Here is a 22,792-nt window from a genome sequence, read left to right on the forward strand (position 1 = left end):
TGATAAAGAAATTAACAGATAAGATTACAGAGTTAGGATGTGCTTTTCTAACTGATTTAGCAGAATTTATCATTCTCAAGAGTCTGTCCCTTCAAAGCCGTCACCTTGGGGTGAACTGTTTATTTCAACAATTCATTTCAAGATCTTTGTTTTAGGAATATTAATAATTACCAATTATGTAATGCCTGTTATGGATCAAAAATGACACCAGGCACTTTACACACTATGCTTTATTAAATCCTGGAAAAGAAGGACTGTCCCCTTTTGAACAAGACCTAGCCAGTTTTCTTCCATCCATACCAAACCTCACTGGTGTCACAAAAGCTCTAATCCCCAATTTTAGTCATCACATTTGGTCTAAAAGACTTTTAGGCTGTTTCTGGAAATCAAATTGATCCTTGAAATGTGAAGACCCCCACAGAGAACAGTCAAGAGAGTGTGTGTCACAAGCTCAGCTGGATTTCCCAAAAAAGGAGTTCCAGGAATGTGTTGTGTCACAGCAACATCTGTGAACTAAGTTCACGGTCCAAGATGACTACTTTCATGTTTGAACGTGTGTGTGTGTGTGTGTGTGTGTGTGTGTGTGTGTGTGTGTAGTTAGCCAAGGTACTTTAAAGGAAGCTTAGAGACGCAGGACGCAGGCTGTACTCTTAGCAAGACCCAGCAGATCTGACCTGGCCCTTTGAGAGGAGAGGGAGCAAGAAGAAGGGGTCCTAGGAGTTTCCTGTCCTGACACATGAGGGGGTGTGGCCACTGCCTCCCCTGGTACCCTCTTACCATCACTGCATTTCTGGTGGCTGCAAACAGCTAGTGACAGAGGGGAGGCCTTGATTCACAGTTGCACGGGTCACTGGCCTGGAAGCCTCACCCTCCCCTTCTCCTACTTATGTGTGACCTACCTGGGGGTTCTAAGGGGTTGGCCTTGTTTTTCTCCCCATCAGGTCCCGTCCTCTTTGATCTGGATGACTGAAGTGTCTCAGCTTGATGTGGGTGTTTTGGAGGTTCACGGTCAAGCTCCCCTTGTGACCAGCCCTACATCCCCCTTGTCCTTCAAATAGAGAAATTCTGGAGTTGCCACGGGTCAAGTGGGCCCTTATGCTGCTTAGCAATCGTCACGTTTCCTGAGCCCACTCGTTACCAAACCAAACTTAGGTCCCATCCATTGAACAAAGTTAAGTCCATCTCCTGACACTGAGTTGTGGTTAGGCAAGTGCAGCGTTTACAGCAGGGCGCCAGGCAAGGGGTCCAGGCGGCTGGTGCCAAATTCCCAGAAGGTTTTTAGGGAAAGGAATTTAAAGACAGGGGGAAGGAACGGGGTTGTGCGGTACATGATCAGCTCGTGGACATTCTTGTGATTGCTTGATGGTCAAATAACTGCGAGTCAGCATCATCAACCTTCTGGCTCCAACTGGTCTGGGGTCTGCCTGTTCATAGACAGCATCGGGTCAACTCCTTCCACCTGGTGGGGATTTTAGTATCGGCAACACAGCTAAAAGGACACAGTTTAGAATATTACCTATAGCCCTTGAGGGGGAACTAAAGATCCTTGACTTTGTTTAATGGCTTGCTTGACTATTTTCCTTTCTTTCTTCATTTTCTCACTTTCCTGGTTAGATGTACTCTTTGGAACTCAGGGAAGGCCTAGGAGGCTCAAAGTTTTCTACAAACAGGAGGCAGGCAGAGGACATGTGGAATGGGGTCTGTTTGGGAAAAGACCCCATAGGGTCCTGGGAAAAGACCCCATAGGGCCCTGCTCGGTTAGAGACGTTTGTCCCTCTCTTCTCTCCTCAAACTTCCAACACCCCCTCGGTCCCTACCCCTTACCCTCAGCCATGATTCTTACCTCACTGAGAAAAGAGAAGCAGCCAGGAGAGAACCCCGTGGCTCTGCCCCACGGGATGTGCCATCCCGCCTCCCCCCGCCTCCCCTCCCAACCAGCAGCACTTCATCAACAGGAAGGACCAGCCCCTCGTCCTCATGCTTTCTTCCCACTGCTTTCAGGGGGATGGCTCCCCTGCTGATGCTTCTCTTCCGTCGCCAGCCACCGCCTCTCTGTTGTCTTTGCCCATCTGTCCCTCAGATTTACTGATTGTAGTGCCCGGAAATCAATCCTTTGCCTTCTCACCTTTTTTTTTTTTTTTACAAACACTATCACGGTGAACTCATTCTGTCACATGACTTTTTTTTTTTTTTTTTTTGGTCTATTGTCTTTTTAGGGCTGTACCCACAGCATATGGAAGTTCCCAGGCCAGGGGTCAAATGGAAGCTGTAGCTGCTGGCCTACATGCGCTGGATCCGAGCCGCATCTGCAACCTATACCACAGCTCACGGCAATGCCGGATCCTTAACCCACTGAGCAAGGCCAGGGATTGAACCTGCATCCTCATGGACACTAGTCAGGTTCATTAAGCGCTGAGCCACAACAGAAACTCCGTGGCTTTAAAATACCATCTAACCTCTAATAACTAACCCATAAATTTCCAGCTCCAGTCCAGACTCTCCCCTACACCCCCCAGCTCGTCCTGGCATCGGCCCATCCATCGCCTTCACCTGAAAGTCCCATCTTCACTTTAACCTTCCCAACTGGGAACCCTGATCTTCCCTCCAGACCTGCAAGTGTTACAGCCTTCTCCATCTCCGTCAATGGCAACTCCATCCTGCCAGCAGCTCAGGCCAAACACCGTGGAGTCCCCCTTGACGCCACTCTCATCCCTCATCCCATTAGGAAATCTCACTGGCTCTGCTTTGAAAAACTATCCAGAATCTGGTCATTTCTCACCACTCACCACCACCTTCCTACCGTCGCCCTGCTCTAAACTGGCATCACCTCGTCTGGGTTACTTTCTGCACGAGCTTCTCTCTGCTTCCATGCTTCCTCTCAAAGTCTATTCTCAGCACAGCAGCAGAATGATCTGTTTAAAATTAAGTCAGATTACTGACTTCTCTGCTCAAAATCCTGCCTTGACACTTAGGATAAAACACAGCATCCTCCACTTGGAATCACCACCCCCCATTGCAGACCTGGCACCGTCCCCCCACCCCCCGCCCCGTACCTTCCTTTCCTGTTCTTTCTTCCCACTCGCTCTGCTCCAGCCCCACTGGCCTCTGCTGTTCCACTCCCACCTCCATGCCTGCTGCTCCCTCTGCCAGGAATCTTCTTCCCTGTCCTCTTCGCCTGCTTATTTTTCTCCTTAGCGCTGTCACCACCTGGCGGAGCAGCTGTCTCTCCCCCCTCCCCCAGCAGGCAGAGCTTCAGGAGAGCTGGGACTTTCTCCACCGCCTTTCGCAGCGCCTCCCGCCCAAGCCCCTGGAAAACTCCCCCTGGACTAACCCTACCCGGCAGCTGCCTCTCCATCCTCAAAGCCACAGCATCTACCACACCTTCCACCCCCTTGCTTGTCCTTCTGCCCAGGGCTGCCGGCGCCAGACCAGAGAGAGACCAGACACTCCAGGGCGACACCCAGGCACCTGGAGGGCTTTGCACTCGGATGGGATCTCAGTATGCATGGCTGCATGCAGGGAGGTTTCTATGATGCTGATTTGGGATCCGCAGGGCAGGGGTGACTGAGTGTCCTCAGTAAATATGCCCATTGGGGCGTGGGGGGGTGTCTACTGGCCCAGAGCTGACTTCTCAAAGGCCCATTGAGGCCTCAAGAGCACCACCTGCTCCTGAGAGCGAAGGGGGTCCCATGCTCCTCGGCCCAGAAGGAGAGGCAGGGGGCATCTCACAGCCTCCTCACCCCCGCTTCATGCACTATTTCCCCACGCGTGGGTCAAGTCCTTCTGCCGACCCTTGGACAGCCATTCAAGTGCTGATGGCACAATGAAAAGGTTCTCCTTTTTTGATTCTCTTTCAAAGACCCCATTATGGGAAGAATCACGCCTCCCAAAAAAGATGAACTGAAGTCCTGAGCCTCAGGACCTCAGCCTGTGGCCTTGGAAAGAGGGCCATTGCAGATGCGATTAGTTAAAGTCAGGTCATCCTGGAGTAGGGTGGGCCCCTGATGCAACGTGACTGTGGTCCTTCTAAGAAGATGGCCAAGGGAGAGAAAGAGACACAGGGAGGAGGCCAAGGGCAGAGACTGGAGGGAGGTGGCTAGGACCCAGGAAGGGCTGGACTTGCCAGTCAACCACCAGAAGCTGTAAAAGGCCAAGAAGAATCCCCCTGCAGCTTCAGAGAGAGCATGGCCCTGCTGACATCTCGATTTTGAACTTCTAGACTCCAGAACTGTAAGACAAATTTCTGTTGCTTTAAGCCACCCAGTGTGTGTCAGCCCCATGAAACTAACACAGCTCCTGATTACCTCCAGAAAGTCTCATCTGGGGGCTAGCAGGTTTTAATGCCTTTCCAACACTTGCTAATTTTCCTTTTTACAAAGGAAACACAGTCCTCAGGCTAAGAGCTTCTGGCAGGAAAGGCAGCTAACTAAATTTTAATAACCTTGTTTTGATCTCGTTGTATTTATTTTGGTGATTACCATCTATTTCTGGCAAGTGATGACTGGCTTTCCTTGCACAATAGTAAAAGAGTTTCATTTTCAAATAAATAACATTTTTAAAAAGAGTCCATTTAAAGAAAAAGAGTATGTCCTCTTAATAAAAGTGGAATAAAATTACACCATAAATAGCAAAGGTGGGAACTGAAGATGGTCTCAAGGAAAGCCAGGCCCAGCTGCCTGTGATGCCGAGAGTCATAAATGCAAAACAGATCAAATGGAAATGACAAACACAGGGTTGGAAAGAATGACGTAGCAAAACTGTCATCACTTTAGTTTTGCTTTTCTTCTCTCTTTTTTAGTCTTTTTATGGCCACACTTACGACATATGGAAGTTCCCAGGCTAGGGGTCAAATTGGAGCTGCAGCTGCCAGTCTACACCACAGCCACAGCAATGCCAGGTCCAAGCCACATCTGTGACCTACATTGCAGCTTGCGGCAACACCAGAACCTTAACCCACTGAGTGAGGCCAGGGATCGAACCCACATCCTCACAGACACTATGTTGGCTTCTTAACCCACTGAGCCAACAGCAGGAACTCCTGGTCTTGCTTTTCTACACGTTTTCTCCATCACACCCCATCCCACCTGCCTCCTCGGCCTTCCCTCATCTGGGGACCAGTGCCCCCATATGGCCAGGCTCCCTCTTGTCACCAAAGCAAAGTGATCTGATAAACTAGATCCCACTGAACTTGGAGTCGGAGGATGTGGGTGACAGTCACATCCCTGTCTCCCCAGACTTGGGCAAATCCCTCAGTCTCCCCAGCTTCCTCTCTCCAAGAGAAGATAAGACTATCTATGGGGATTTCTCCCAGCTCTGAATTCTCTGCTTCTGAGATGTGAGTGATTTACTGCTTTCCCCTCTTAGGGACTCCTATTTCACTTTAAATTCATAGGAATGATTTCCAAGTTCAGTGGCACATGGAGGAGAGAGAGTTTCAGGGTGGTGGGATGAGGCCCTTTGTTTGTTTGGTTTTTGTCTTTTAGGGCCACACTCACGGCATATGGAGGTTCGCAGGCTAGGGGTCGAATTAGAGCCTCAGCCGCCAGACTACACCAGAGGCACGGCAATGTCCAATCCGAGCCACGTCTGCAACCCACACCACAGCTCACGGCAATGCGGGATCCTTAACCTGCTGAGTGAGGCCAGGGATCGAACCTGCGTCCTCATGGATGCTAGTCAGATTTGTTAATCACTGAGCCACAACAGGTATTCCAAGGCGCTTCTAAAATCACAAAGCAGGCAACCTCTGTCTCTACAGGAGGCTGGCCTCCCCCCCAGATTGTGGGCCTACCATCATCTCAGACCCCTCCTCCTCCCCTAGGGGGCATCCCCACCCTCCCTGGTCTCAGCCTTCTACTCTATCAGGAATCAAGGAGCCAAATGTCCAATAGGACATTTTTAATTCTTAAAAGCAAAATATATTTATTTACATGCATACATGTACATGTTCGTACACACACACACACACACACACAGAATTGAGGGCAGGAAAGGGCCAGGGAGAAAAATCAGCTTTGACAACCTAATAAATGTCAATTTCTAAGGGGGGCTGAGTTAGAAGATGAATCCTCACAACTTTAATTGGAGACATGATGGTCTCACTTTGCCAGGCAGCCCCGCCTCTGACCCAGATCCCTCCACAGATAGCAAGGCCCTTGCCTGCTCTAATTGACAGGAGGCCTCTGTCTGCTAAGATTTGTTTCTGGGATGTCAGAGATACAAAGGGCTTGGGGGTGGGGCTGGGGGCGGGTGCTCCAATGCCCCCCTTCCCAGAGAAGAGACAGCCATGGGGCTGGGCAGCTTCAGGACGGTGCTCACGCTGTGCTGGCCTTAAATGTGATCCAGCAGAAACACAGGAGCCCTGCCGTTTGGTGATGTTTATTCCCACCTTCCAGAAAATCAGGGGTGCCTTCCCAAAACAGGGATGGTGTTCTAATCCAGGTACAGTGGGAGAAGGGACAAAAAGGGGCTAGTGGACAGTACTAGGAGGAGGCAACCCGGAGAGGCCCTGTCTCACAGCAGTCAGGAGAACCACTCCACAGCCGGACTGCCTGCAATCAGGGCCCAGCTCCACCACTGCCACACTGCTTGGCTTTTCTGTGCCTCAGTTTTGCCATCCTACCCTTAAGACCCCCCACTCCAACTACTCCTGCCCTCTCCAAAACTCCCAACTGTTTTCCCCTCGCTCTCCTGCAGATGTCAGTCCTAGCCATGCAACTTTAGTCATTTTTATGTTAGTAACAACCCAAGTAACCAGCATCTACACAGCGCTTTACACTTCACAAAGCCACCTTTAATTTGCATGCATGCATTGGTAATATACTCACATGGCTCAAAAAATTAAAAATGGGAGTTCCCGTCGTGGCTCAGCGGTTAATGAATCTGACTAGTAACCATGATGACGCAGGTTCAATCCTTGGCCTCGCTCAGTGGGTTAAGGATCCAGTGTTGCTGTGAGCTGTGGTGTAGGTTATAGACACAGCTCGGATCTGGCGTTGCTGTGGCTGTGGTGTGGGCCGGCAGCTACAGCTCTGATTTGACCGCTAGCCTGGGAACCTCCATATGCCGTAGGTGCAACTCTAAAAAAACAAACAAAAAAATTAAAATATAGATTAAATGGTAAACAGTGAAGACTCTCCCTGTGACCCATCTCCTGCCCTTCCAGAACCTAGCCTCACCTCCAATAGGTGACCACTGTTCTTAGTCCCCCAGAGATCCTTCTAGAAGGTCACTATTTAGGCACAAACACTCCTATTTCCTCCTCTTTTAAACACAAAATGTAGCACACTGTACATACAGTTCTATACCTTGGTTTTCTGCACTTAACAATATGCCTTATTCACCAGGACAAAGCCTTTTTTTCTTTTTCCTTTTTACAGCTGCATAATACTCCATCATGCGAGCAAATCACCTCTTAAAAAGATGCCTCCTGATGGACATTTACATTGCTTCAAATCTTTTCCCATCCAAACAACGCTGCAACAAACAACCATAAACATAGACTCCTTGCACTTACACAAATATATTTGTAGGGTAAATTCCCCAAAGTGGAATTGCTGGGCCAGAAGATATATGTATTTATAATGTTGATAACTCCTGCCAAACTGACCTCCGTGGAGGTTATACACATTTACCTTCCCATGAGAAATACCAGAGTGCCTATCTCCTTACAGTTTCACCATTAGAGCATGTTATCAAATTTCTGGACCCTCGCCAGTCTGATAGGAAAAAATTATTTATCAGTGTAATTTTAATTTACATTTCTTTTATTTTGAGTGAGATCGAACATCGTTGTACACGTTTAAGATCCATTTGTATTTCCTTCCCTTAGATGTACTTTGCTACCCATTTATCTCCTTTGGTCTTCATAACACCCCCGTGAGATACCGACGGCAAGTATTAATAAGATCTACATTTTAAAATGATAAAGCTAAGACACTGGCTCAATGCCACAGGCTGGTCCGTGGCAAAACCAAACCCCATCTTGCATTTTTCTTTCTTCTGCCTTGCGTCACCCTCAGTGGACCCAGGACAGTGCTGAGATGGGTCGCAAAGAGCCAGGGGACGAGGGTCCGGAGACCTAGCTTTTCGTGGTGACTTCGGGCCTGAACTGCCACTTCTTCCGTGGACTTTCCATATCTCTAAAACCAAGATTTGAACTAAATTACCAAGGTTCCTTCCAGGAAACAATTATAGTGGGGAGCTCTCCATGAATCTTTTATTATTTCTTTTTGAGTGAAGGAAATAAAACAGTTTTCAAACCTCCCAAGATGAGAACTTTCAAAGCCTACCGTTTATGTGAACCTAGTCTAATGAGAGGCGGTGGGAGGTGGCGGAGTAGACGGGGGACTTCAGGCAGTGCTGGAAAGCGGGGGAGCGAAGAGGGGGCTGTTGCACCGGAGCGCCGGAGGTGGCCGGTACTGAGAGCTGATGGTGAGCTTTTCAGGAGTTTTGCAGGCCCACTGATGTCAAAGTGATATGGTGAAAGCAACCAGAGTGGGAATATTTCCACCACGGAAATCAGCAAATGAGAGCATCCCTGTCTCCCGCCCACAGAGACGGCTGTCTCCACCACCTCACCGCTCCTGGAGGGTCTGCAGAAAATCACAAGCGACAAGAAAACTGGCGAATTCAGAGGTGCCGGGCGTTTGGAGGGGTCCCGCATTGAGATGAGCATGCGCAGTACTTGCACATGCGCAGACTGGGGCAACTGGCTCACACCCTCCAAAGCACCTCCGGCGCCAGGAGTGTGGATCCTCGGCGGACCTTGGGGCTCAGATCTCTGCTCCCCCAATGCTAGCGGTGTGACCGTGAGTAACCACTAGGGCTCTGGCTCCTCATCTGCAGCAACCATGGCCCCTGCCTCAAGGGGCTTTGTGCAGAAGGGTGAGTTAAGCCATAGGAAACCCTTAAAACGACGCCTGGCACAGAGCCTCCGTTAGCGAGGGCTGCTGTTGCTCTTTTACTGCAGCTGCGGGGCCAGTGCGCTGGAGGAGCGTCCCAGGAAAGGAACCCTCCACCCCTCCCCCCGCAAATAGCTGTGGGCCTTGGGAAGCCTTCTCACCCCTCTAGGCCTCATTTGATGGTCTCTCCCCGACGCTATGGCATGTCCCTTGATCCCTTTGCGTCTGCCGGTGTTGAACCGAGCTGCCCGCTCAGGGCCTTCTTCCAGCCCTGCCTCTCGGACCCAGGGTGACTTCTTCAGGGTCCTTTCTTGAGAGGTGGTCCTTTCGGTTCTGAGTCACGTCTTCCTTCATTCACTGCACTCGTGGTGCCTTCTATCCAGTGGCCAAACTCTCCTGCTCTCGGCCTGGAACGCTCTTTTCTCCTCCCCAGTATAGGGCGCTCCCGCTGCATCACCTCCCCCAGGAAGCTTTCCGTGATGCCCTCTTCCTCGGGTTCCTGCACTCCAGTACTGTGTCTCTAGGCCCCCTGAGCAATTAGTCATGAGTATCTGCCCATCCCCCCGGCCTCCTTGAGGCAAGAATTTGTCGTTTTCTTCTCTACCCTCTTAACTGAAGAGGAAGCTCTATGGGGAAGTGATGGAATGCGGGAGGAAGGGACACTCGACCACCTCTCCCGCGACACACACCCTCTCCTCCCCCCACAACACCATCCCAAGCCTTGGACTTTCCACAGCAGAGTGATGGCTATCAACTCCATACAGCTGCACTGCTCCCTCCAAATCTTGGTGTGAAAAAAGAGAGAAATGGCCCAGATTAGGGCTGGGTAATGAGCCATGCCGGGTGAGCAAGCATCATATTCCTCACTAATCTTGGCTGGTCCAGAGTTTCCCAGCTCTATATGCTCCCTCCTTCCAGCTCAGGGAACATTTCCAGCTGTTGTTGTCAGGAGGCTGGCTCCCCACCATCCCCTCTACTGGGACCCAAGAGCTCTGGGGCTCTTGGGGCGTTGGGTGGAGGAGGAGATGGGCACTAACAGAGGCAGTTCCCAGGGCCCTTGCACCTCCCTGAGAGCATGAGCCTCTTCTAGACCCTGCACAGGCAGAGGCAGAGAAGCTAGTCCTTCCCTCACAGCCACGCCCCCCACCAGGAGGTTTGTTCCTCCTCCATCGGTGCTCTTGCTTCCTCCCCTGTCTTATTCTTCCCCAGAGCATCTGATACCTCATAAATTTTCTTTATTTTTGTTTGTTTATTGTCCTTCTTCCCCCTAAAGAATGTCAACTCCACAAGGGCAAATATTTTCTTCTTTCGGTCACTGTGCATCCCCAGGGACCAAGAACACTGGCCCTTCACCAGTGCTTAATCAGTATTTGAGTGAATAGAAAAATAACAACCTAAGTATCCATCGACAGATGAATGGATTAAGAAGATGTGGTATGGAATACTACTCAGCCATAAAAAATAACAAAATAATGCCATTTGCAGCAACATGGATGGAACTAGAGACTCTCATACTAAGTGAAATAAGTCAGGAAGAGAAAGACGTATACCATATGATATTACTTATATCTGAAATCTAATATACAGCACAAATGAACCTTTCCACAGAAAAGAAAATCATGACCTGGAGAATAGACTTGTAGTTGTCAAGGGGGAGGGAAGGGAGTGGGATGGACTGGGAATCTGGGGTTAATAGATGCAAACTATTGCCTTTGGAATGGATAAACAATGAGATCCTGCTGTATAGCACCAGGAACTATGTCTGGTCACTTGTGATGGAGGATAATGTGAGAAAAAGAATGTGTGTGTGTGTGTGTGTGTGTGACTGGGTCACTTTGCTGTACAGTAGAAAATTGACAGAATACTGTAAGCCAACTATAAAGGAAAAAATAAAAATCATTAAATAAAATAAAAAAGTAATTAGAAAAAATACATCTACTACCCTCAACCCAAACACACACACGAGAGAGAGAGAGAGAGAGAGGGATGCCTCTATTCAGACCAAATTTCTGGCTCTCATCAATTTCCTGCTAAAATAATAAAGTTTTCCTTGATAATGAACTTAGGGCATGACCACTTTATAGAGGTAGTTGCATTTTATAAGGGAGGTCTTTAGAAATGAGAAAATCTTTCATGAGCAAATGCAATGAAACAATAATGGGTGAATTACTAGGGGGAGATAGTGGAGAGCAAGCATCAGACCTCATTTTTGGCTTTGTCCCTCCTTCCAGGGCCTTGGGTTGGAGCGCAGGGGAGCATGGCTGTCTAGAGCAGCGATTCCCAACCAGGCCAGACTCCTTGGCACTTCAGCTAAGTGTTACTAGGCCAGGACCCTCAGGTGCCCAGAAGAGCTAGCAGCTGGCGCTGTGGGCACAGCCCCTGCAGCAAAGGCCAGATGATTATGGCTGAAGCAGGAGCCCCTACAGAGAGCAGGGTCAGTGAGCTGATCAAGGAAGCCCTCTGTACTGAGCATCTCAAGTGTGCAAAGCATGTGCTTGGGCCCCATGGAGAAGAACATCCCATGTCTCGGCTCACTGTCACCTGCCCCATCAGAGCTCCCATCAGCTCTGATCTGGCTAGGGCTAGGGCTGCTTTAGAGGAGCCAATTCAGAGCCTGGAAGGACCCCTGAAAACAGAAGGAGTCCTTCAGGATGTGGCTTCACTTAGGAAGTTTCCTGCTAGCTGGAGCCTGAACTTCCCCATCCGGGGACCCCAGCCAGCTGAGCCAATCTGATCACCTCTCCCGGGGTGCTCCGAATAGGGACCCATCCCAGGTCCAGACCTCCTGGAGGAGAAGCTGATGGTTTAACAGGGCTGCCCCTCCTACAGCCCTGCTTTCTGGGGGCAGAAGGAGGCCCTGAAGACCAAACCAGCAGTGACCTAAGGGTGCCCAGAGATGCCAGCAATGACAAGCCAGGGACATTCAGAATGTGACAATGTCCAGACAGAGCAATACCCCCATTGTGGCTCAGTGGGTTAAGAACCCAACTAGTATCCCTGAGGTTGTGGGTTTGATCCCTGGCCTCGTTCAGTGGGTTCAGGATCCAGCATTGCTGTAAGCTATGGCGTGGGCCACAGGTCTGGTCTGGTGTGGCTGTGGCTATGGCTGGCAGCTGCAGCTCCAATTTGACCCCTAGCCTGGGAACATCCAAATGGCTCAAATTAAAAAAAAAGAAGAAGTAGAAGTACACCCTCTCAACCCCACCTGCCACAGGGGACCCTGGAAGATGATAATGATTTAGGAACTGACCAGAGGCACACGATTCCCACTCACCTCCTGGTGATCTTATTTAAGCTGCCCAACACCCTGATCCATGAAGTTGATGGGTGTTATTAACCCTATCTTTTTTTTTTCTTTTTAGGGCCGCACCTGTGACATATGAAAGTTCTCAGGCCAGGGGTCGAATCAGAGCTACAGCAGCTGGCCTACACCACAGCCGCAGAATCGCCAGATTCAAGCCACGTCTGCCACCTACACCACAGCTCACAGCAATGGCAGATCCTTAACCCACTGTGCGAGGCCAGGGATCGAACCCAGGTCCTTATGGATACTAGTCAGCTTTTTATCCCACTGAGCCACAAAGGGGAACTCCTCATTAACCCTGTCTTACAGACTAGAGAACCGAGGCCAAGAGAAGTGAAGTGACTTGCCGAAGGTAGCACGGTTTTCAGGGGCAAGTCCAAGACCTAGTTCACTTTGCACTCTGCCTCTTGGAAATCTTCATGCCACAAAGGGGTGACTTTCCTGCAGGGACTATAGTGAGTAGCGTTGGCAGCAGGTGCCTGGAGCCACCCCGCCATGCAGGGTGCTCTGGCACGTTACAGAGGGCTTGGCTGGGTCCAGTGCGGCCACATAGGAGCCCAGTGACCTGAAACAAGTGATCAAGTGTCAGGTCTGAACTTCAGTTCCTTCATCTGTCAAATACAAACAACACTCACTGCCTGGAGAGGAACAGAGAATGTAGGATGCCCTGTGCCCAGGAGAGGGGCCGTGGTCACCACACCCCCCCAGGCAGCACCTAAACCCACATGTGAGAGACAACATGATCTACAGTGACAAAGAGGTATCCACAGCTGGGATTGTGACTTCCCTAAACAAAACCTGTGGCCTTCCTCTCATGATTTTCTTTGTGAAAGGAATGAAGAGGACCAGGCCTGTGCCTAAAAGAAGCTGGGGAGTTCCTGTCAAGGCGCAGCAGAAACGAATCCTCTGACTAGGAACCATGAGGTTTCGGGTTCAATCCCTGGCCTCACTCAGTGAGTTAAGGATCCAGCGTTGCCGTGAGCTGTGGTGTAGGTTGCAGACGTGGCATTGCTGTGGCTGTGGCGTAGGCCTGAAGCAGTAGCTCCATTTCGACCCCTCGCTTTGGAACCTCCATATGCTGTGGGTGCAACACTAAAAAGACAAAAAAAAAAGAAGCAGCTGGGAAGACAGCTACAAGGAGCAGGGAAGGGGTCCAGTCAGGGATGGTTTGAACTTGGAGACAGGTGTTCCTGGTATCTGAATGAGGGTCCGTCCAGCTGGGAGCATGGGAAGAGGAGGTGGCAGGGAAGGGGAAGTGGGGTTTTACAGCCGCTTGCAGGCATTTGCTAATGAAGGACCCCAGTCCAGGTGTTTTTGGCTGTCTCCAGATGCCAGCTCTCTCTTCCCACACTGATGCCACTCCCCTGAGACCACCATGCCTACTGCTTCCGTGCTTTTTAACAATTGAAGTATGGTTGATTTACAACATTGTATTAGTTTCAGGTGTACAACACAGTAATTCAATACTTTTATACATTATACTCCATTTAAAGTTATAAAATGTTGGCTGTATTCCCTGTGCTGTACACAAGAAATCCTGCATCCTTGCAGCTTATCTTTTTTTTGGGGGGGGGGCTGCACCTGCAGCATATGGAAGTTTCCACGCTAGGTAGGGGTTGAATCTGAGCTACAGCTGCCAGCCTACACCACAGCCACAGCAACGCCAGATCTGAGCCTCGTCTACAACATACACCACAGCTTGGAGCAATGCCGGATCCTTAACCCACTGAGTAAGGCCAGGATACTATGGATATGTTTTATCCTAGTGATACTATGTTGGGTTCTTACCCCTGAGCCACAACAGGACTCTACATGATCTATTTTATACATAGGAGTTTGTACCTTTTTTTCCCTCTTCTTGCCTCTCTTCTCTTCCCTCTCCCAACTGGTACCACTAGTTTTTCTCTACATCTGTAAGTCTGATGTGTTATATTCATTTGTTTCATTTTTTTTAGACTTCATGTATAACTGATAACATACAGTATTTGTCTTTCCCTGTCTGACTTATTTTACTAAACACAGTACCCTCCAGGTCCAACCATGATGTAAATGGAGAAAAAAAAAAAAAAAAAAAAAAGGGCTGAGCCCTTGGATATGCTAACTGCTTGGCAACCTGCAGCAAAGCAAGGAAATTCTCCCCTTCCCTTCTTCTCTGCCTCAGCCTTCTCTACAGAAATGCCCAAATGTGCAGTCAGTGCTCCAAGTGAAAGAGGGGATGCTAAGAGACAAGTCCTAGAGATAGATACCCAGACATGGCTCCACCGTGGTCTATGTGCACAGTGCTCCCTGTACTTGTGCAGTTCACAACCTGTGCCGTCGTACATGATGGCGTGTTAGATACTGTACAGTCCTCAAAACACCCTAGCTCTCCGACAACTTGTGCTTTATTCCTTGAACAAGCATGTCAGGCTCACCCGAGCCCTCATTATGAATGGTGTCCCCTAGAGTTGTTCATTTCTCAACCTGCACAACCATGCGCAGAGATCCTACAATGCCTGTCCTTCTATGGGGTGCGTCCTCTCTCAGGAAGCTCCTCCATCCTTCCTGGCATGGGACCCATCCCACCGGTTCTCTGGACACTGCTGAATCCCAACAGTGGGCGCCAATAAATGTTTAAATTAAGACTCTGAAGGAGTTCCCATTGTGGCGCAGCGGAAACAAATCAATCCCTGGCCCCACTCAGTGGGTTAAGGATCCAGTGTTGCTGTGAGCTGTGGTGTAGGTCACAGATGTGGCTCAGATCCTGCGTTGCTGTGGCTGTGGTGTAGACCAACAGCTGTAGCTTTGATTCAACCCCTAGCCTGGGAACCTCCATATGCCACGGGTTCAGCCCTAAAAAGCAAAATAGAAAAGAGTTTGAAGCCATATTTTCCACACTTCCTTTCACTAAAGTCATTTCTACTTTCTTTGCTGTCCTGGCAATTTCCCCAAAACAAAGGACTGTAGAGTTAAGGGGAATTTGAAGGCCTTCTAACCCAGTGGTATCATTTTGCAGATGGCAGAATAAACCCAGAGAGGGGAAGAGACTTGCCCAGCACCCTACAGCCCACAGCCACTTAGTGGCAGAGCAGGGATTAGAGCTCCTAGCTCAGTGCTCTATCTGGTGTCCCATGTTGTCCTTCTCCATGGCCATATGGAAGTTCAGGGCACAACGCTGCCGAACAAACACAGCCCTCCACACCACTGCTGGCCTTGTTGCCTTCACCATCAGAGGAATCAAAAGGACTTTTTCTTTCTTTCTTTTGCTTTTTTTTTTTTTTTGCACTGCACTCTCAGCATATGGAGGTTCCCACGCTAGGGGTCCAATCGGAGTTGCAGCCACTGGCCTACACCACAGCTCACGGCAACACCGGATCCTTAACCCACTGAGTGAGGCCAGGGATTGAACCCTCTTCCTTCCTTCCTTTCTTTCTTTACTTTTCTTTTTTTTAGGAGGCAGCTCTATTTTTCGTCTAGAGAGGGATCCTGTGCTGGGCCAGCCGAACTGCAAGGCAGGACCAGGAGGGCACAGGTCGTTGGCTGTCAGAGTCTGACAAAGCCCGAAGGTCTGAATGCCCCACAGGAAGGTGGCCCAGTCTCTGCCTTGGGCTCAGACTGGGCTTGGCGGCTCAGTTCTTCCCCCTGGCTCTGCAGGTCCCAGACACTGGATGCCTGGCCCTGAGTACCTGTGCTTACTTCCTGCAGGTTCATCCCTCTTCTCCCGGGCCTTTGCCCACCCAAGCCTGCGGCATGCTCCATGCCTCCACTCTCCAGCCGAGCCTACCCTGACCCACCGTGCTCCTCTGACCCCTGAAACGTCCCACCCAGCACCACCTCCCACCCCAGAGCCAGCCAGGTCCCCTCTCCCTCTCATCCAACAGTCTTTGAGAAAACCAGGCTTTTTCTCACTGCTCCTCAGGTATAACCCCAGGTTTGAACACACCAACTACCCAGGCCACCTGGCAGCACTGGAACCTGGCAATCACTAGGCTTGTCAAGAGCTGCACCTTCCTGAGGCGTCTCCCTCCTCTGTGACCTGGCAGATGGCCTTATCACAGCTGCTTTCCCTGAAGCTCCCCCAATCCCACTGGAACCTCTGGTTGCTCACCCAGTCACCACCTCAGTTCATTCTTTCTTGTGTCCACAGCTTCCCAGTCAGCCCACTTGCCTCTCCACCCCTCATCCCCTCACCATTGTGCTCTCCCCTGCCCTACCTCATACACGCTCATGGACCAATCATTCTCGTGTACAGGTAGAAACAGGAGCCGGCTGCTGCACCTTGCTTTGGAGTTGTCTGGGCAAGAAAGCTGCCCCAGGAGATCACGGTCCAGGATAACCTGGGCCAGGGACTTGGAGGGGGAGGGCTAGTTGTTAGAGGAAAGCAGGGAAGGAGTTAGGACCACATCACCTCCTCCCCATGTGGATCAGGGAGGTAGCCAGCAGAAAATGAACAGCCTCCGTCTAGGCTGCCCTTCATTAACCTGGGCCTCTGGCTCATACCCCTGGGCATTTGCTGGGGGACTTGCCATGGTGACATTGGAGAAGGGAAGAACGCCTTGCTCAGAGATAGTAGAGGAGGGGAATCCGGTGTCCCCTCCTCCTTTGTCCCTCCCCATCCACCTAAAAGGCTAAAAATTGACCCCCCTGTGGATGTTGCGAGTGTCAACATTAATGATTTGTTCCTGCGGATTAAGCACACGACCACTGTAAACAAATTCTAATGAAATGTAAATACATCTGAGAGGGATTAAAAAATTAACTTGGCCTCTGTTTCTTTAAGTGGAGGATGAGGACTCAAGGAGAGAGGATGGCCAAGGCCCCCTTTGGGCTCTTTCTGCTCCTCGAAATGTTGGCGGGGAGGGGTTTCTCAGCAGCCATCCCACCACCCCCCGGGGCCGGGCACCCAAGGGCCCTGGTTGTAGAGGAGTAGGGCTGCAGTGCAGGGTTGGGGTGGCAGGGGAACGGGAAGACAGGCAGCCATCAATAGGGGGAAACTTGCCAACCCATGGTTCCATGCAGAGCTGGGTCTGCCGAGAAGCGGTGCCCCACACCAAGGCCCTGCCTGCATCTCCCGCACCTGCAGGCTTGGCTGCCAGGTTTCCACGTGGCACCGACCAACCTTGACTTCAGACTCAGGTCAGGCCCTCTTACCTTCAGCCCTCCTGCCAGCCTCCACAGGGACCTCTGCCTCCAGCCCCAGGCCGGCCCTTTCACACTCACCCTCTCCCAGGATAGTTAGTGGTTCTGGTGAGGACCCACCCCAGGACATTTGCATTTTTAGAAAGGCTGGCTTGGGGGAGGAGGGACATTGGATCCAAAATGCCAAAAATGGGATTCCTGGAGTATGTCCATAGGTGACATATCTCTGGATGGGAAGATTCCCCCGCCCCCAGGGCTCCACAAATCATTCCAGCTAGGGTGCACCTGTGTCCATCCCACCCCCAGGTAAAGCAGGATTCATTTATTCTTTCCATCCTGAACTAGCTACCTGCGCTGACCTTGTGCTGGGCAGTGCGTTCAATGCTGGGGGCACAAGGATGAATTAGGTTAAGAATGAATCTTGGGGAGTTCCCGTCGTGGCTCAGCAGTTAGCAAACCCAATTGGCATCCATGAGGACGCGGGTTTGATCCCTGGCCTTGCTCATGGGTTAAGAATCTGGCGTTGCTGTGAGCTGTGGTGTAGGTCACAGACACAGCTCGGATCCGGCGTTGCTACGGCTGTTGCGTAGGCTGGCAGCTGCAGCTCTGATTGGGCCCCTAGCCTGGGAACCTCCATATGCCGTGGGTGTGGCCCTAAAAAGACAAGAGAGGAAAAAAGAGAATGAATCTTGCCCTGGGCACATTTCAGTCTAGCAGGAAGGATACTGAACCTCCATCTTGCCCACCTCCGGCCCAGCCTCCTCCTGCTGCTGCAGGGCAAAGTCCCCCAGAGTGTGTGTTGATGGCAGGCTGTGCCAAGTGAACCACCAGGTGCTCTATTGGGCAGAAGCCCTCCAAGACATGCCAGCTGCAGGGCCACGAGGGGGTGCAGCAGCTCAGATGAAAGGAAGGAATCTCCCCTGTGGCTTCTGCTCCCTGGCTCTGCCTCAAGCCAAAGGCCTTCTAGTCTAGAAGCAGCTTCCCTCCCAAGCTCTCCCATTTCTGGGTGTAATACAGAGGCAAGCCCTGCTCTGCCCAGGTGTCCCCGACCAGGAGCCACCCAGCCAGGGGCTGCAAAGCCTTTGATGCTGCTCCCTTCCCCTCAAAGGCTCTTCCGGTTTTCTTCCTTCCAATCAAAGTTCCAACCAGGTCCTCCCACGTCCACCAAGCCTAAGTGCACCCCAAAGCTAAGGGACCCTCTTTGTGTCTTTATTCTCTGCCTTGTGAAACGGATGTCTCTCTCTGCCCGCCTGGCAGAGCCCATGGGAAGTAAAATGAGGTCGCGGGTAACACAGAGCTCTGTGGTCCTTGCATGGTTTTAGGAGCTGTGCGTTGATTCACTCAGTTTTCACAACAAGCCTCTGAGACACATATTATCATTATCTCCATTTTACAGATGTGGAAACAGATGCACAGAGCAGACGCCGAAAGACACACAGCCAGCAAGTAGCCGAGCGGGAATTTGAAGGCAGATAGGCCTAGTCAATGTGCCTAATCAACTCTACACAGCTGGCCCTGGGGCAGTTTATAAACCAGGGAACAAAGTGTAAACTCAAAAATATTATTATTACCCAAACACTGTTGCCCCCTTCAGGAAAACCTCAGGTACCCCCCAGCCCTCTCTGATCAGATACCTGAAAGCCCAAGGCTGGTCAGGTCCTGGGGTACAGGTCCCAGAATTGCTTAACCCAGTTCTGGGACTCTGGCTCCCCAACAAATCTTTCAGAACCCAGTGCTCCCTCCTGAATCCACCAGCCACCTCTGGCCCAGAGATGTTAGAGCTGGTGTCAAGAGGAAGGCTCTGGGAGTTCCCGTCATGGCTCAGCAGTTAATGAACCTGACTAGGATCTATGAGAATGTAGGTTCGATCCCTGGCCTCATTCAGTGGGTTAAGGATCCGGCGTCGCCGAGAGCTGTGGTGTAGGTTGCAGACGCGGCTTGGATCCGGCATTGCTGTGGCTGTGGTGTGGGCTGGCAGCTATGGCTCTGATTAGACCCCTAGCCTGGGAACTTCCATATGGCCCTAAAAGGCAAAAAACAAACAAACAAACAAAAAAAGGGTTCTGGAGGTGGGAGGGAGCAAGCAGGAGAGAGGCGGGCCTGGCCAGAGCCTGGAGAGGGAGGGCCCTGCTCCTCTCTGGCCAGGATCAGATGGGCCTGGGAGCTGAGGAGAGAAGCAGGGAAGTGATGTCCAGCCCCGCCCACCAGCCCGATGCCTAATCAGATGAGACACCCCCTCTCAGACCCTCTCATTCCTCTGCCTTCCCCTTCCTGCCTTGCTTCCCAGCTCCACCCTCCCTGAGATCGCCAGCTGCCCCTGCTGATTTTATAAATGGCCCTGGCAGGAGGTGGGCACCTTGGCTAATTGAATCAGCGCCCACGAGGCAGGAGGCAGGAGGCTGGTTAGCATCATGGCTGAAAGGTGGTGGCAGCAACAGCTTGAGTGCAGCCTTCAGGGAGGAGCCTGAGCGAGCAGAGAGGCCCAGGCAATCTGGGTCTTGGTTTATTCTGAAGGTCCAAGGTGGGAACCCACAAGGGGGCCCTGGCTGCCCCCTCCACAGCCTGAGAGCAGACTGGTGGGCTGGACCACAGCCCAACACACACACACACACACACACACACACACCACTCCTACACTCTGGAAAAAAGAAAATACAAAGGGAGGCGAGAGAGGAAAGAGGAAGCATGATAAGCATGCTTGTGTGCGTGCGCACACAGTTACACCCATCTGTGTGCATATCTCTATGCTGGGCACCAGTCATGATGCTGTTCTTACCTGCCCTGATGCCACTTCTGCATAGTAATTAGCAGATAAAAGCAGTCTCTAAGTGCCCTTGTCACAGCAGAGCATCTTGTGGTATGGACAGCTGCCAGGTAGTAGACCCCAGGCCAGGGGTCAAATCAGAGCTGCAACTGCCGGCCTACACCACAGCCACAGCAACGCCAGATCAGAGATTCGTCTGCGACCTACAACACAGCTCATGGCAACGCTGGATCCTTAACCCACTGAGTGAGGCTAGGGAACGAAAGTGCGTCCCCATGGATACTAGTTGGATTCCTAACCCAATGAGCCACAATGGGAACTCCAAGAGACCCTTTCTTGGTAGAGCTGTCTCTTGCTTACATTGCCCTGTCCTCTTCAAGATCAGGTGTATTTCCTCATCTATGAATTTGCCCCTTGATAACAGGCTGCCAAAAAACCACTTTGAGAAGGGCTTCACCTCCATGTTTCTGTTTGTGGAGATTCATCCCAGGCTCATGCCTGCATGAACCCTTCCCTGCCTCACTGCTCTGCCTGCAGGTTCCACGCAACTGGCCCCTGGCCCCCCAGCTCCAGGTGGGGCTGGTCCTTGGCCTGAAACTAAGAAATGCACATGTCTGCCAGGGACCTTGTAGTTGAGGATGTTCTCGGCAGTAAGATCCACCCACCCGGCCACATCTTCTGAGACAGACCTTGCCGGCTTGGTCAGCATCCTCAGGACTGCCATGGCCCCGCCCACTTCCCCCCCCCCCAAAAAAAAACGCTCCCCTCCTCTGCCCCAACCGGCCCTCACCCCACCTTTCCCCAGAGCCCGGTTTATCACTTCCTCTTTCCAGCAAATCAAGCTTCAGCAGAACTGCAAAGTCCCCAGATCTCAGTGGGGAGGAGAGAGGCCAAGGAAAAGGCAGTTTTCAGCTTAGGGTCCCACACTTCTCAGAGGCAGGGTTTGCACGTCTCCAAGCAGGGCTCTGAGGATCTGAAGGGCAAGCTCTAACCTGCAGGTTCCTCAAATTTCCCCCCATTCTTTTGGACAATCCATCTTGAAGTTTCCTTTGACCAAGCCCCCACCCTGGCAGTGGCTAAGCCCCCAGTGGCCCTTTCCACAGGCTAACACTGCCCCCTGCCGGGCTGAGCTGGGATGGCCACCTCAAGCGCTTTCGGGGAAATGGGAAAGGCGGCATTGCTGCCGGAGAGCCCCACCCTCAACTCCCACTAGGAGTCTGCAGAGGACAACCACTGACCCCATTTGAGACCTTAGGACTGGCTGCCTCTGGGTGTATCCTGAGGCTGGGATTGGATCAGGGCAGCAGGGATAACCTTTGGCACAGACAAGGTTTCAGGGTTCCTGGAAGGCTTCTCCCTCTGTCTCCAGCCTGATTGTCTAGCCCACTGCCTCAAATTCCTTTAACAAGGGGTAAAGACATGGATAAAGTGTGATAAAACTCCATCACAACCCACAAGGAGGCCAGGTGGCCCTTAGGTCTCTAGCTTGTTTCCTTCCCAAGCCCTGGAGCCTCTTTCCAGCTGCTGCTTCTGGGGCTCCTCTAGTTGGGAAGAGTGAAGCCATCTTAGCCTCCTTCGTCAGAAACGAAACTCACCGTCTTCCCCAAACCTGTATCTCTCTTGAAACCCTGTTTCGCTGTGTTCCCCATCCAACAGGACTCCACGATCTATCTGCAGGCCCTATCAAGGGCATGTGACTCGCCAGTCTTTCTCAATTTCCCCTCCCAATTCAGCCCACTTTGCCCCCAGTCCATTTTGCAAGGGATGTTGTGGTTATTGCTCTAGCGCACAGCTCTTGTGGGACTCTCTGCTCAAAATCCTGCATTTCTTCTTCCCCTTTAATTAGGTACCAATTCTTCCACGTGGTTGGAATCAGCCTTCCCAACTAGACTGCCCTGTGCTCCCTCTGCTCTGAATGTAGAACTCTTTCCTGAGTGTACGGGCAGGCACCTCCCTCCACACCTCCACTCATGTCCTTCCACCCGGGATGCTCTTCATACATCCCTTCTCACCCAGGAAGGTCCACCTTACATGCCACCTTTGATAGGAAGCCTTTCTCAGTCCCCCGATGAACAGCCATTTCCTCCCATCGCTGTTATGGCCCCCTTTTGTGACTGACATCTGTGCCCTCATCTCACCTGCTCTGGCCTTGAAGCAGCGTGAGGCCAGGGCAGACTAGAGCCTTCCCAACAGTGCCCCATAATACTGGCTGAGTTGGCCAGTAGCAGAAACGCACTGACATCCCTTCCCGTGGAAGCAGGTTTTGCTGAGAGGAGGAAGTGCAGAGCCTGACCTATGGGAAAATGGGAAACAAGGAAGGTTCAGAGCAGGAAGGGTTCTCAGTGCCTTCATGGAAGAACCTCCTCCTCTTACAGATCAAGAGGGCAAGTCTCCGGAAGGCAGGCGTTTGAGTGGGGTTAGTCCCATTTCTAGCACACAAGGCTCAATAACAGGCAACTCTTGCTTATCTTCCAGTCCAGGTACACGCAGACACACAGACACACGGCTCCCGTGCTACTCTTCTGGGGTTGACGCTTCCCTAGCAAAGGGTTAAAGATGCTTGACCATCTGTCCCAGGGTGCCCTGGCTTCTGCAGACCTCCACCTCGCTGGACAGATCTGGGGACCCAGCCTAGGCTCAGAGATGGCCTTGCTGCTGGGAGAGGGGGTGTCAGTGGTGGCCAATCGGAACAGTCACCCCCCA

This window comes from Phacochoerus africanus, chromosome 15 (assembly GCF_016906955.1).
Source record: "Phacochoerus africanus isolate WHEZ1 chromosome 15, ROS_Pafr_v1, whole genome shotgun sequence".
In the NCBI taxonomy this organism is placed as follows: Eukaryota; Metazoa; Chordata; class Mammalia; order Artiodactyla; family Suidae; genus Phacochoerus; species Phacochoerus africanus.